The sequence below is a fragment of the Ranitomeya variabilis genome, chromosome 2 (assembly GCF_051348905.1).
Source record: "Ranitomeya variabilis isolate aRanVar5 chromosome 2, aRanVar5.hap1, whole genome shotgun sequence".
NCBI classification, from domain to species: domain Eukaryota; kingdom Metazoa; phylum Chordata; class Amphibia; order Anura; family Dendrobatidae; genus Ranitomeya; species Ranitomeya variabilis.
The window spans coordinates 1,079,355,545-1,079,370,482 of NC_135233.1; positions in this window are offsets into that span (position 1 = coordinate 1,079,355,545).

A 14,938-nucleotide genomic window follows, 5' to 3' on the forward strand; every position below is an offset into this window, starting at 1 on the left:
TCAGGTCACTTCGGGTGCTCCTAACCACCAGGTCCATAACAGATAACACAGGATCCACCATTCACAATAGGTGATGTCACAGCTCACCTCCTCCTCCTTCTGTACAATCACTGATAACTAGTGTTGAGCGATACCGTCCGATACTTGAAAGTATCGGTATCGGAAAGTATCGGCCGATACCGGCAAAGTATCGGATCCAATCCGATACCGATACCCGATACCAATACAAGTCAATGGGACTCATGTATCGGACGGTATCCCTGATGGTTCCCAGGGTCTGAAGGAGAGGAAACTCTCCTTCAGGCCCTGGGAACCATATTAATGTGTAAAAGAAAGAATTAAAATAAAAAATATTGCTATACTCACCTCCCCGACGCAGCCTGCACCTTACCGAGGGAAGCGGCAGCGTTCTTTGTTTAAAATTCGTGCTTTTCTTTCCTTTACGTGAAGTCCCGGCTTGTGATTGGTCGCGTGCCGCCCATGTGGCCGGGACGCAACCAATCACAGCAAGCCGTGACGTAATTTCAGGTCCTTCAGGATTTTAAAATTACGTTCCGGCGTTGTGATTGGTTGCGTCGCAGTCACATGGGCGACGCAACCAATCACAGCAAGCCGTGACGTAATTTCAGGTCCTTCAGGATTTTAAAATTACGTCCCGGCTTTGTGATTGGTTGCGTCGCGATCAACCAATCACAAGCCGGGAGGCTGGACACGCGCGCATTTTAAAATGCGCGCTTGTCCAACCTCCCGTGACGTCCCGGCTTGTGATTGGTTGCTTCGCTGTCAACCAATCACAAGCCGGGAGGCTGGACACGCGCGCATTTTAAAATGCGCGCTTGTCCAGCCTCCCGGCTTGTGATTGGTTGATCGCGACGCAACCAATCACAAGCCGGGACGTCACGGGAGGCTGGACAAGCGCGCATTTTAAAATGCGCGCGTGTCCAGCCTCCCGGCTTGTGATTGGTTGATCGCGACGCAACCAATCACAAGCCGGGACGTCACGGGAGGCTGGACAAGCGCGCATTTTAAAATGCGCGCGTGTCCAGCCTCCCGGCTTGTGATTGGTTGATCGCGACGCAACCAATCACAAGCCGGGACGTCACGGGAGGCTGGACAAGCGTGCATTTTAAAATGCGCGCGTGTCCAGCCTCCCGGCTTGTGATTGGTTGATCGCGACGCAACCAATCACAAGCCGAGACATCACGGGAGGCTGGACAAGCGCGCATTTTAAAATGCGCGCGTGTCCAGCCTCCCGTGACGTCACGGCTTGTGATTGGTTGCGTCGCCCATGTGACTGCGACGCAACCAATCACAAAGCCGGGACGTAATTTTAAAATCCTTAAGGACCTGAAATTACGTCACGGCTTGCTGTGATTGGTTGCGTCGCCCATGTGAATGCGACGTAACCAATCACAAAGCCGGGACTTCACGTAAGGAAAGAAAAGCGCGAATTTTAAGAAACAAAGAACGCTGCCGCTTCCCTCGGTAAGGTGCAGGCTGCGTCGGAGAGGTGAGTATAGCAATATTTTTTATTTTAATTCTCTCTTTTACACATTTTTACATTAATGTTGTTTCGATACCGATACCCGATACCACAAAAGTATCGGATCTCGGTATCGGAATTCCGATACCCGCAAGTATCGGCCGATACCCGATACTTGCGGTATCGGAATGCTCAACACTACTGATAACACATCTATATGCAGTAGATGACACAGGATCCCCCAATTACAATAGGTGATATCACAGCTCACCTCCTCCCCCTGAATAATGACTCACAACACATCTAAATACAGTAGATGACACAGAATCCACCATTCACAATATGTGATGTTGCAGCTCACCTTCTCTCTCTGAACAATGACTGAGAACACCTCTATATACAGTATATAACAGGATCCACAATTCACAATATGTGATGTCACAGCTTACCTCCTCCTGTACAATGACTGATAACACCTCTATATACAGTAGATAACACAGGATCCATCATTCACAATAGGTGATGTCACAGCTCACCTCCTCCTCCTCATCCTATACAATGACTGATAACACTTCTATATACAGCAGATAACACAGGATCCACCAGTCACAATAGGTGATGTCACAGCTCACTTCCTCCTGTACAATGACTGATAAACACCTCTATATACAGTAGATAACACAGCATCAACCATTACAGCTCACCTCCTCCCCTTCCTCCTCTACAATGACTGACATACATTTGATAACATAAGATGCACAATTCCCAATAGGTGATATCACAACTCACCTTCTGCCTCTTCATTCACATTGACTTTTGCCAGATTAGAGCATGCTTTTAAAACTTTTTTGTAGAATTCAAGGAGTCAGAGCCAATCTTTTGCAGCCTATGTGAATGTGAGTACTGCTGATCAGAATTGGAAATTTACTAGATTCTAGCTTTTGACTTAGTGGCCAGTGTGAAAATTGCAATATTTCAAATTTTGTATTAAATATAATATGAAAAAATAAATATAGACAAATAAAAATATATAAAAAAATAAACATAAAAGCCTGGTTTAAACAATAGACATGTTCCATTTAATTGGAACTAGGGAAATCACATTTTTTGTCCCATTGCCAATTACTTTGCCAACCACCGAACCAACAAAGCTTTCACTCATTGCAATATGTACTGTATAGTAGAGAAGAGCAAATATTTTAAAATTAGAATTTACCAGCTTTGTCAAATTTTTCCAAATATTTGTATTAGTGGCAAATTGATTCACTGTAACTTAAAAGTACTGCAATGCATCCAATTTCCCTGAAAAGACACGTTGACACTATTCTCTTTTCCTCCTACACTATTCTTCTTCACTGCTGTGGTGTCACACACTATCTGTACAGGTTTCTCAGTGTGTCATGGTTTTATTTTTCTATCTCTATAGACAAGCTGTGAGGTGTGTGTGACAGCCTTTCACTGTTCAGATTCACCTTAAAATGGAAGCTACATTCCCTGCTTCTGCTTTTATACACGTTATGATAGTCCCCCATGATTGGCTCTGCTGTGCCATATAATAAGCTAGTTGCAGGGCATTATGGGGAAGTATATGTGAGCCATCTCAAGATAATGCAATCTTCTGGAATGTGTAATATGAGATAGGATATTTTTGCAAATTCACGCTATTCGAAAATTTTCAAATTTGCTGGTTTCAGAGAATCCCTGAAAATAAAATTGAATCTATTTACATGCTAAAATATGGTTATTCCTATAGATGCAATGTTTCCATCTAGCATTATGAAAAGTTAGTACATCTATGCAGTACATCCCTACAATCCTGCAGGGCGTACTATAGAACCCTAAGGTATTGGGGCTGGTGGTAGGTTTGGAATCTGTGAGCCTCATACATATTCCCCTGGCTTTGTGTCTGTTACATAAATGTTTTACCTTTAACAAAGAAACTATAGTTATTACCTGACACTAAACTCGCATCACCTTTCACTTGGAGGAAGAACTCGGCTCACCCGTCCCTATGTATTTATCTTATGCTCACCCCTCCCCGCAGCTCATAGTGCAGAATTACTGCTGAGCTCTCACTTCTCATATAGGCATGAGAAGAATGTAAACTTCCAGGGCAAGAAACATAAACCAGTAAAATATTTTACAGTGGAGTTTGTTAAAATGTGACAGGAACTAACCTAAGTTACAGAGATGCAGAAATTTCCAAGTCAAATTTACTGCCTGTATTTTATAAACTCAAAATTTATGAATCTGATTAATTGTTGATCCATTTCAGACAAATCGCTAAAACACTATTACATCATAAAAAAAACTAACTTTAGTCTGATTTGTGTCCTCGTGATATAACAATTTAATATGTCAAACACACATCATTTTACATCTGTACCAGTGTCGCACCTAATATTGTCTATTATAACTTTCTGGGTAAACCTAGCAGATTCAAAGCATCACTCTGAACAGAAGTCAGGGGTAACAGTCACAAACAACCTAGTAACATAGTTAGCAAGGCCGAAAAATAGACATTTGTCCATCCAGTTCAGCCTATACTCTCAATGTAAATGTCATGATTCTGTTGTCAGGTGTCTAGGGGCTCCATTCCTGTCTCTACCGCTAGTGGCGCCCTAGCTCTCCCTGTTACCTGGATTACTTCTAATGGTGAAGACAACGGGGCCGCGTACCTTGCTCCTGAATCCATCCTCAGTCTACACCCTTCCTCCACCTAGGGAAGAGGGGAGTAGTAGTGTACTGTAATACACCAGCAAAACTAACAAAGTAATATGAACAGGGGAAACAAAATATACCAAACATACAAATATACTCACACATACAACAGAGGAATGCATCAGGGAGTGAAGAATGGGGCTAAACCAAAGAAGGAGAAGAAAAGGATTTATCAAAAACTCAAAACCTAGCAAAATTTACTGATTAATCAACCAAATTCCTTCTCCAATAATAACCACTAACAACCTTCAGCCCAAAGCACTCTGACAATGAGTGCTAGCCAGGTCCCAGATTATAAAATAGATGGGAGTGGTTAATAGTGCACAGCTGGGAGCCTTAACACATGAAAGCTTCCAGTAGATCTCAATTGAGCAGAATAAAACTGCACTGCTAAAATAAACTAGCACTATTTAATATGAAGGTGAAGTTATTCTAATCAGTGCAGGAGTAGGAGAAATCAGACAGCTGCAGTCTTCTGGCTCCTCTCTGTTTTGGTAAACCTGTGACAATGCCTCCCCCCTTTCTACGAGGGATCTCCAGAACCTCTGAACTGGATTTATCAGGGTGTGGCACATGAAAAGACTGTATTAGCCTGGCCGCATGAATGTCAGATGCTGGTACCCTCTCTTCAGGACCATATCCCTTCCAATGTACCAGATACTGTAAGGACCGATGAACTAAGTGAGAATCAACGATTTTAGCTATCTGAAATTCCAAATTTCCATTAAAAAATGACCAGAAATTGCAGTAGTGGTGATGGTACAGAGGACACAATGTACAGTATTTCTTGAGTAGAGATTGATGCAACACATTATGGATCCTAAAATTGGGGGGTAAAGCAAGGCAGCATACTAAGGGATCGATGACAGTCAAAATCTTGTAAAGACTGAAGAACCTTGGACCTTGTTTCCAAGAATTAACCTTCAGATTAATGTCCTAGAGGACATCCACACCAAGTCACCATCACACGGGTCCAGACTAGTGTTGAGCATTCCGATACTGCAAGTATCGGGTATCGGCCGATACTTGCTGTATCGGAATTCCGATACCGAGATCCGATACTTTTGTGGTATCGGGTATCGGGTATCGAAACAACATTAATGTAATAATGTGTAAAAGAGAGAATTAAAATAAAAAATATTGCTATACTCACCTCTCTGACGCAGCCCGGACCTCAGCGAGGGAACCGGCAGCGTTGTTTGTTTAAAATTTGCGCGTTTACTTGGTTACGTGAAGTCCCGGCTTGTGATTGGTCGCGGCGGCCATGTTGCCGGGACGCGGACCAATCACAGCAAGCCGTGACGTAATTTCAGGTCCTTGCAGGATTTTAAAATTATGTTCCGGCGTTGTGATTGGGCGCGTCGTGGTCACATGGGCGACGTAACCAATCACAAGCCGGGACGTCACGGGAGGCTGGACACGCGCACATTTTAAAATGCGCGCGTGTCCAGCCTCCCGTGACGTCCCGGCTTGTGATTGGTCGCGGCGGCCATGTTGCCGGGACGCGGACCAATCACAACGCCGGAACGTAATTTTAAAATCCTGCAGGACCTGAAATTACGTCACGGCTTGCTGTGATTGGTCCGCGTCCCGGCAACATGGCCGCCGCGACCAATCACAAGCCGTGACATCACGGGAGGCTGGACACGCGCACATTATAAAATGCGCGCGTCCAGCCTCCCGGCTTGTGATTGGTTGACCGCGATGCAACCAATCACAAGCCGGGACGTCACGGGAGGCTGGACAAGCGCGCATTTTAAAATGCGCGCGTCCAGCCTCCCGGCTTGTGATTGGTTGACCGCGATGCAACCAATCACAAGCCGGGACGTCACGGGAGGCTGGACAAGCGCGCATTTTAAAATGCGCGCGTCCAGCCTCCCGGCTTGTGATTGGTTGACCGCGATGCAACCAATCACAAGCCGTGACGTCACGGGAGGCTGGACAAGCGCGCATTTTAAAATACGCGCGTGTCCAGCCTCCCGTGACGTCACGGCTTGTGATTGGTTGCGTCGCCCATGTGACTGCGGCGCAACCAATCACAACGCCGGGACGTAATTTTAAAATCCTGCAGGACCTGAAATTACGTCACGGCTTGCTGTGATTGGTCCGCGTCCCGGCAACATGGCCGCCGCGACCAATCACAAGCCGGGACTTCACGTAACCAAGTAAACGCGCAAATTTTAAACAAAGAACGCTGCCGCTTCCCTCGGTAAGGTGCAGGCTGCGTCGGAGAGGTGAGTATAGCAATATTTTTTATTTTAATTCTTTCTTTTACACATTAATATGGTTCCCAGGGCCTGAAGGAGAGTTTCCTCTCCTTCAGACCCTGGGAACCATCAGGAATACCGTCCGATACTTGAGTCCCATTGACTTGTATTGGTATCGGGTATCGGTATCGGATTGGATCCGATACTTTGCCGGTATCGGCCGATACTTTCCGATACCGATACTTTCAAGTATCGGACGGTATCGCTCAACACTAGTCCAGACCCATCAAACATCTCAGATCAGCCACACTCTTATATTTGAACCCCTTGCCACACAGACGTAATTGAAGATGAAAACAATTCCTCTCCAGGTATTCCAGAAGATCAATTTCTAATAAATGAACTGAACTAAGGATGAAACCTGTATGCCCTGAAAAAAGAGTACTTACCAGTAGACTCATGACAAGCCTAATCCCAACCCTATCCGCATCCTTAACCCCAACACACCGTTAACCCAAACACACGCCTAACCCTAATCCCAACCCTAACCACACCCCTAACCCGAGCACACCCCTAACCCTTATCCAAACCTCAAAACACCTCTAACCCCAACACACCCCTAACCTTATTTCCAACCCTAACCATACCCCTAACCCTGACACACCCCTAACCCAACCATAAACGTAATCCAAACCCTAACCCCAACTCTAGCTCCAACCCTAACTTTAGCCCCAACCCTAACTTTAGCCCCAACCCTAACCTTAACTTTAGCCCCAACCCTAACTTTAGCCCCAAACCTAACCCTAATGGAAAATGGAAATAAATACTTTTTTTATTTTATTATTTTTCCCTAACTAAGGCGGTGATAATGGGGGGTTTGATTTTCTATTTATAGTGTTTTTTTTATAGTGGGTTTTTATGTTTGGCAGCTGTCACACACTAAAAGACGCTTTTTATTGCAAAAAATATTTTTTGTGTTACCACATTCTGAGAGCTATAATTTTTCCATATTTTGGTCCACAGAGCCATGTGAGGTCTTATTTTTTGCGGGACAAGTTGATGTTTTCATTGGTATCATTTTTGGGCACATGATGTTTTTTGATCGCTTTTTATTCCAATTTTTGTTAGAATGAACAAAAATCAGCGTTTATACCGTTTTGCGTTTGGTAAAATTGATAAAGAAGTTTTATTCTTCGTGTCTGCACGATTACAGCGATACAATATTTGTTTTTTTTATGTTTTGGCTTTTTTATACAATAGAAACTATTTTACAGAAAATAATTATTTTTGCATCGCTTTATTCTGAGGGCTATAACTTTTTTATTTTTTCGCTGATGATGCTATTTGGCAGCTTGTTTTTTGCTAGATGACGTTTTCGGCGGTACAATGTTTATTTATATCCGTCTGTTTGATCGCATGTTATTCCACTTTTTGTTCGGCGGTATGATGATAAAGCATTTTTTTTGCCTTTTTTTTTTACTGTGTTCACTAAAGGGGTTAACAAGTGGGACACGGCGATACTAAATATGTGTACTTTTATTGTTTTCTTTTTTATTTACATAAAGAAATGTATTTATTGGAACAATACATTTTTTATTTATTTCTTTAGGAATTTTTTTGCACATGTAAATATTTTTTTTTTTCGCACATGTAAATATTTTTTTTTTTACTTTTTTACTTTGTCCCAGCGATCTGACAGGTACTACAGGAGGCTTGCCGATGCCTTCTCTGCAAGCCACCTCCCTGCAGGACCCGGAAGGAGCCCCGCGGCCATCTTGGATCCGGGGCCTGCAGGGAGGAGGACAGAGGAGACGCTCGGAGCAATGCGATCACATTACGTTACTCCAAGGGTCACGGGGAAGCACGCAAGCAGCCCCCTCCCTGCGCGATGCTTCCCTATGCTGCCGGAATGCTGTGATCATGTTTGGTCGCAGTGTTCCGTGGGTTAATGTGCCAGGAGCTGTCCGTGACTGCTCCTGGCACATAGTGCCAGATGTCAGCTGTGATAGTGAGCGTAGCTGATCGCGTTAGACATACTATTCCGTCCATGGGAATTAGGGCTCGGGTCACGTGGACAGAATAGTACGCCTAATGGCAGAAAGGGGTTGAAATACCATTTTGCTCCTACAATCTTATTAAAGAGGTCCAGGATCAGAGAGAGAGCAGATACGGATCCCGGACCGTGATCTGATTGAGTCTCTTTCTCTCCTTCTGAGTACACTTACCCACATCCCCAAAGTCAGACAGTTAATTAGGCATAGACTGGGTACCTGTCCTTGCAAGCTGGGTGCCCAAGCAGTGTCCTTGAGAATACTCACTCCATGTTACCACCACCTAAGTTTGTCAGTCTGCTACAGGGTTGTGCAGAGTGAGCCAAGGATGTCTAACTACAAGAGAGCGCAGACCCTCTAGCACAAAACAGTCAAATACCTTGTGAGTGCATGGCCCCTGCCTATAGATGTAACTTTTGGTTGGCTTCAGAAAAATACCCCTGTCTCAATGGTGTGGAGTTGATGGTGATTATGGGTATAGGTCTGGACAGTGTAGGTGATTTTAGGTCCTGGACCTGAACAAACCTAGCGTTGATCAAGTAAAACCCCTACCACTGTCCAGAAATGCAGAAATAACCACTTTCTTTGCCTAGATGGATTTCAGCAGGCAGAAATATTGTGTCCTACCCATAGTGGAGATATGTAAACCCGAGTTGCTAATCTCGCCTCAACCCCTGCTCTTTAGTTTTCCAACTGCTGTTTACAGTGGGATAGGGAAGTACATGCACCCACAAAATGCTTTACAGAAGAAGTTGCACCACCCAACTGCATGGGTTCCTCAGATTCCTTAGACCAGATTTCCCTTGGCCCTGGATCTCCCACACATTGGGATATTTCTTTATGTTTCAGCACAAACTGCCCCCCATCTCAACAGCTTTTGCTGGTTTCAGAGGTTTTCTGTCCGGTATTACAACTTGTCCGAGGGCCACCATCTTTTCCTTTCACTGTGACCCAACCAACCTATTCCACTTAGGGGAAAAAGAGCCTTTTTTGAGCCATAGGCCCTAGAATGCACAGGAATCTGCACAAAACTTTGGATGTGTCCTCATTCTGTTTACTAGTAATATACCTTGTAGGAAAGAAGTAGTGTCTTATCTCACAACTTAAGAGAGGATTCGCCAGTAATGTAACTGGTCACCTGATGTAAAATATTCACAAGCATATAGTGCTGGCTGCTGCAGATCCACCAGTCGACATGTGACCGTAGCTAAATCGCTCAATCGGCAGATTTGTGTGTTATGATTTGACCTGCCAGCTCATCCAAAACAGACAAAATGTAAAATTGAACAGTGATTTATTCTCCGCGCTTTTGGAGTACATATGACTCTTTCTTCAGGAAAACACCAGGCATGTGATGGAGATAACAGACTGCATATATTTTTTTAAATTTTTTTTTTTAAACAATAAATACTGAATAGACCAAAAGGTTGCAGATGGAAGAAAGCGCCGTATGCCTGCAAAGCACGGATTTTGACACCACTGATACACCAGGCGTCAGCCAGAGATAACAGACTGATCAAAATGTGGCCTTTTTTTTGGCACACCAAAATTTTGTCAAAAAGTTGACTATGACACCCAAAAATAAAATTGGAGTGCTAAAATTTTAAGATATTTAGCACAATGATATGCGATGCGTGTGGCGTACAACACACAATAATAAATATAACAACTGTAGATAATTTTGGGGGGGACAGCTAAAGTTTTTTGGGCAGCAAAATGTTGTCCAAAAATGTTATAAGACACTATAAAATATTAGATAGTACTCCCAAATAAGGACAGATTGTTAGGCCCACTCACATCTGATGCCTGGGCCCCCCCAAAACAGGTTAAAAATTAGATTTTCACGCTCTTGTATTACAATGACCTGGCTGTAGTCTGCAGCATGATCAAGCAAATAAATGTCAAAAAGGGGGCTATTGATTGCTTTAGAAGATGAGCAGGTATAATCTTAAAAAAATAAATAAATAAATTGCCACGGATAACTGCAGCTAGGTATATATAAAATGTGCAGCAGCAGACAGTAATAGAGCCTTTTGATGTATGCAGGGAGATCTATACACTCTCATATAGCGCCTGCAAGCCTTGCAATTATGTGGATATGTGTGCATAGACTCCCCTGACCAACTAGCACAAATAAAAACTAGGCCCAATGATAAGGAGCCAATCTACTATGTTACTCTGTTACTATGTAACTCCCATACATGAAGTGCATGGGCTGAGAAACATTTCCCCATGGGGGGTACCTTTTAAAAAATCTTTTATGGACATCATAGACAGGCTTGGCAAAAATTGGACTACCTGTTGCAGCACAGAACAAGTTAAGCTTAGTGATCTAGTGGTGGAAAATGAGGAGACATTGCTGAAGGCCTCATTAAAAACTAGGCCCAATGTAAAGGAGTGTGTCTCCTAGACTTGTAATGCCCATACACGCAGTGCATGGGCTGACAAACATTTCCCCAAGGGAGATACTTTTTTAAGAAATATACTATGGCCATCATAGACAGCCTTGTCAAATATTAGACTGCCTATAGCAGCACAGAACACGTTAAGCGTGGTGAATGGTGATCTAGTGGTGGAGAATGAGGAGACATTGCTGAAGGCCTCAAGAAAAAATATGCCCAATTTAAAGGAGTGTGTCCTCTAGACTTGTAATGCCCAAACACGCAGTGCATGGGTTAAGAAACATTTCCCCAAGGGGGATACATTATTAAAAAATCTATTATGGCCATCATAGACACCCTTGCCAAAAATTGGACTGCCTGTAGCAGCACAGAAGATGTTAAGCCTCGTGATCTAGTGGTGGAGAATGAGGAGACATAAAGATAAATCATACTGAAATAAAAAAAATAAAGGATGTGAATCCACCAATGAAAGTGAATAACAAAAGGGAGGGGTGAACACAGGTTCATATATATGATGCCAGATTGTGTCCAACGGGATTTGTTTGTCAATAGCAACAGCTCAGAGACAGGGATATAAAAAAAAATATATAATAGTATTTCCATATTTTCATATTGTAGAGGTATACACTGGGTCATGAAAGGATGGTGCAGAGATATTAAAACTGGAATATATAAGAATGAATGGGGAAAATATACGTACATCTCATTTTGATGACAGTTCCCTATGCAGGAAGTTTATTTTTGTTTCTAATTAGTAACGGGCATCAGAAAAACACCCTTGCACAAAAATTGAGTGACTTTTGCATCACGAAATACATTCACCCTGGTGTTGTACTGGTTGTGGATGATGAGGATGTAGATAAGGAGGAGGATAAAACCAAACAGACAAAATCATGAAGCGGATACCCATGTGTGGTTGGGGAGAGGTGCATGACAATACACCTCCACAAAAAAGACAATATATTAGAGGCTATGTTTAGCTGTTTTAACTTGGTCATGTACAGAAACCTTGCCTAATCCAGCCCTTGTTCATTTTCATAAGAGTCGGCCTGTTAGCATTTTCAGTTGACAGGCGGATGCGCTTATCTGTTATAATTCCACCAGCGGCACTAAAAACCCACTCTGACAGAATGCTAGCAGCAGGGCAGGCCAGGACCTCCAAGGTGTAGGAAGCCAGTTCGTGCCACGTGTCCAGCTAGGATATCGGCACAGAAGAATCACGGAGGATGTTTGTGCAATTTGAGAGGTACTCCCTCAGCATCTTGCCAAACATTGCACTTCTTGTGACAGCACCCCTTGACTCTATGCCGGCACGATGGGAAGGTCTGTGGAAACTGTCCCAGACCTTTGCCATTGTTCCCCTGCCTGAGCTGGATTGTACTTCTGTCGCAATTTTTACAATGCGAGGGTCACGTGAGATGCAGCGCAACATAATGTCAGCCATGCATGCCAAAATGCTAACAGGCAAGACTTCAATGTCCTCACCAATTGGACGACTGACCATGCTGTCTACTTCCTCCTCATCCTCCTCCTCTCTGTCCTCAGGTCATCCCCGCTGAACAGACGGTATGACAGCTATGCTTGTAGTACAGTCTGTAGCGCATGAAAGTAGCTCCTGTTCATCCTCCTCATTGCCTACCAATCCATGTTGGGAAGGCATGAAGCTAGGCAGAGTTTAATCCCCCTGTATGGTTCCTTGTTCCATGTCCTTGTGCTCTGCCTGCAATTAATCGTCTTTAATTGTGAGCAGAGAGATTTTGAGAATGGTGAGAAGTAGGATGGTGACTCTAATTATGGCGTCATCTCCGCTCACCATCTTGGTGCAGTCCTCAAAGTTTTCGAGGATGGTACATATGTCTGACATCCATGTCCACTCCTGAGATCTTATGTGTGGAGTCAGAACTGAATATCGACGGCCTGTTGAAGTTGGTAGTCAACAACTGCCCTCTTCTGCTCACAAATTCTTTCCAGCATATGGAGCGTAGAGTTCCAATGCATGTAGACATCACACACCAGTTGGTGAGCCTGAAGCCGCAAACACTGCTGAAGTAAGGCAAAGGCGGCTGAAGCTGTAGCTGACTTTCTGAAATGGGCATACTTTCACTAGCAGATCTGTTAGCTCCTGGTAGCTTTTGAGAACCACGAGGTTAAGCACATGGGCCAGGCAAGGTATGTGTGTGAGCTCACCTTGCCTCAGAGCCGCCACCATGCCTGGCTGTAGGTTCAGCGGTGTCATCCAATTATCTGACTGCTCTTTCAGTGCTGTCCACAGCTCTTTTGCATTGTGCGGTTTGTCAACTATGCAGATTAGCTTTAGCACAGCCTGTTGCCACTTGGCTGAGGCAGTGCTGCAGTGCTTCCAGCTTCTTATGTGTTCATTTCAGAGATTGAGGCTGAAGAGGAGGAGGATTTGCAGGAGCTGTAGACTGTGAGGGCAATCTTGATTGACGTAGGGCCCGCAATCCTTGGTGTCGGGAGGATGTGTTCCATCCTAGACCCATCCGACTGGGTCCGGCTTCCACTATGTTAACCCAGTGTGCCGTCAGTAAGATGTACCATCCCTGCCCACAAGCACTTATCCACCTGTCCATGGTTGAGGGGACTTTCCCAGTAACAGCATTGTTGAGGACACGGTAATGTTGTGGGACACATGCTGGTGTAATGCCGATACGGCACACCGGGAGAAATAGTGGAGACTGGGCAACAAGTACTTTGAGACGGCCATCGCCATCATGTTGCAGAAAGCTTCCATCTCAACGAGCCTAAAAGACAACATTTTGAGCGCAAGCAGAAGAGAAATGTTAGAAATTATTACTGTGGCCTGTGGGGCATTCGCTGGGTATTTCCGCTTGTGTTCCAATGACTGGGTTATAAGACAACTGAAGGCTGTGCTGGGACAAGGACGTGGATCGGCTTGATGATGGTGCTGCTTGACTGTGGGCAACAACAGGTGCAGGGCTAGAGGCATCTTCACTTGCACTGTGGACTGGAGATTGGCTTCTATGTAAAACAGTGGAAGAAGCAGTGGTGTCACCTGCAGACAGTGTTCCTGGGGTTCAGCCCACAAAGTCGGGTGCTTTGCTTCCATGTGCCTGATCATGCTGGTGGTGGTCAGGCTGGTAGTTTTTCCTCCCCTGCTGATGTGGGCATGGCAGGCGCTGCAAATGGCCTGTTTGGGGTTATCAGCAGAGTCTTTAAAAAATAACCAGGCTCAGGAAGATCTAACAGTTGGAATGGCAACTTCCCTCATGTTGGTGTTATGAGGAACGGATGCATGCCTTCTGTCTGAGGCCACCACACTGCTTCTTCCTGAGTGTTGGGGTGATATGCTTCCTTCCCCATGTGTGCTGCTGTCCTCGCTCTGCATGTCCTCCTGCCAGATTGGGTCAGTTACAATGTGATCCACCACCTTGTCTTCCACATCCGCATCCTGCTCCTCCTCTTGACTTTCTGGCAATTGTGTCTCATCATCGTTGCATTGCCTTCATGTGAACATGGCTGGTCAAAGCTTTGGGCATTGCTACATGCCATCTCATCTGTCCCCACTTCAAGTTGACTGGCCGAGAGTCCGGAATCTTGAAAGGGAAAACTGAACAGCTCTTGGGAATGTCCAAGTGTGGGATCAGTTGTCTCAAGGCACTCGGCATGGTGGGAGGAAGGAGGATCAGGGTGAGGAATATCCAGGCCACACTCACGGCTACTCAGACTTGACCGTGTGGAAGACATGGTGGTGGTGGCTAAGTTACTGGAAGCATTATCCACTATCCAACCAACATCCGTTTCACACTGCTATGGCTTCAATAGTGTGCTGCGAATCCCCTAGAAACTGGGACAGGAAGGTCGAGCGAGAAGATGTGGGTCTTTGTTGTGGCCCAGTTTCAGCTTGGCCACTGCCTCGTCCTCTGCATGCACCATCAGCATCACGTCCACTTCCCCGTCCCTTGCCTCTAGCCTTGCCCATTTTTAATGGGCTACTGAACTATTTCAAAAGCTCAACACAAATGTATTTATTTGGAGCAAAATTATATCTGATCACTATGCCTTCAAAGCTACGATTTTTCCACCACAGATACA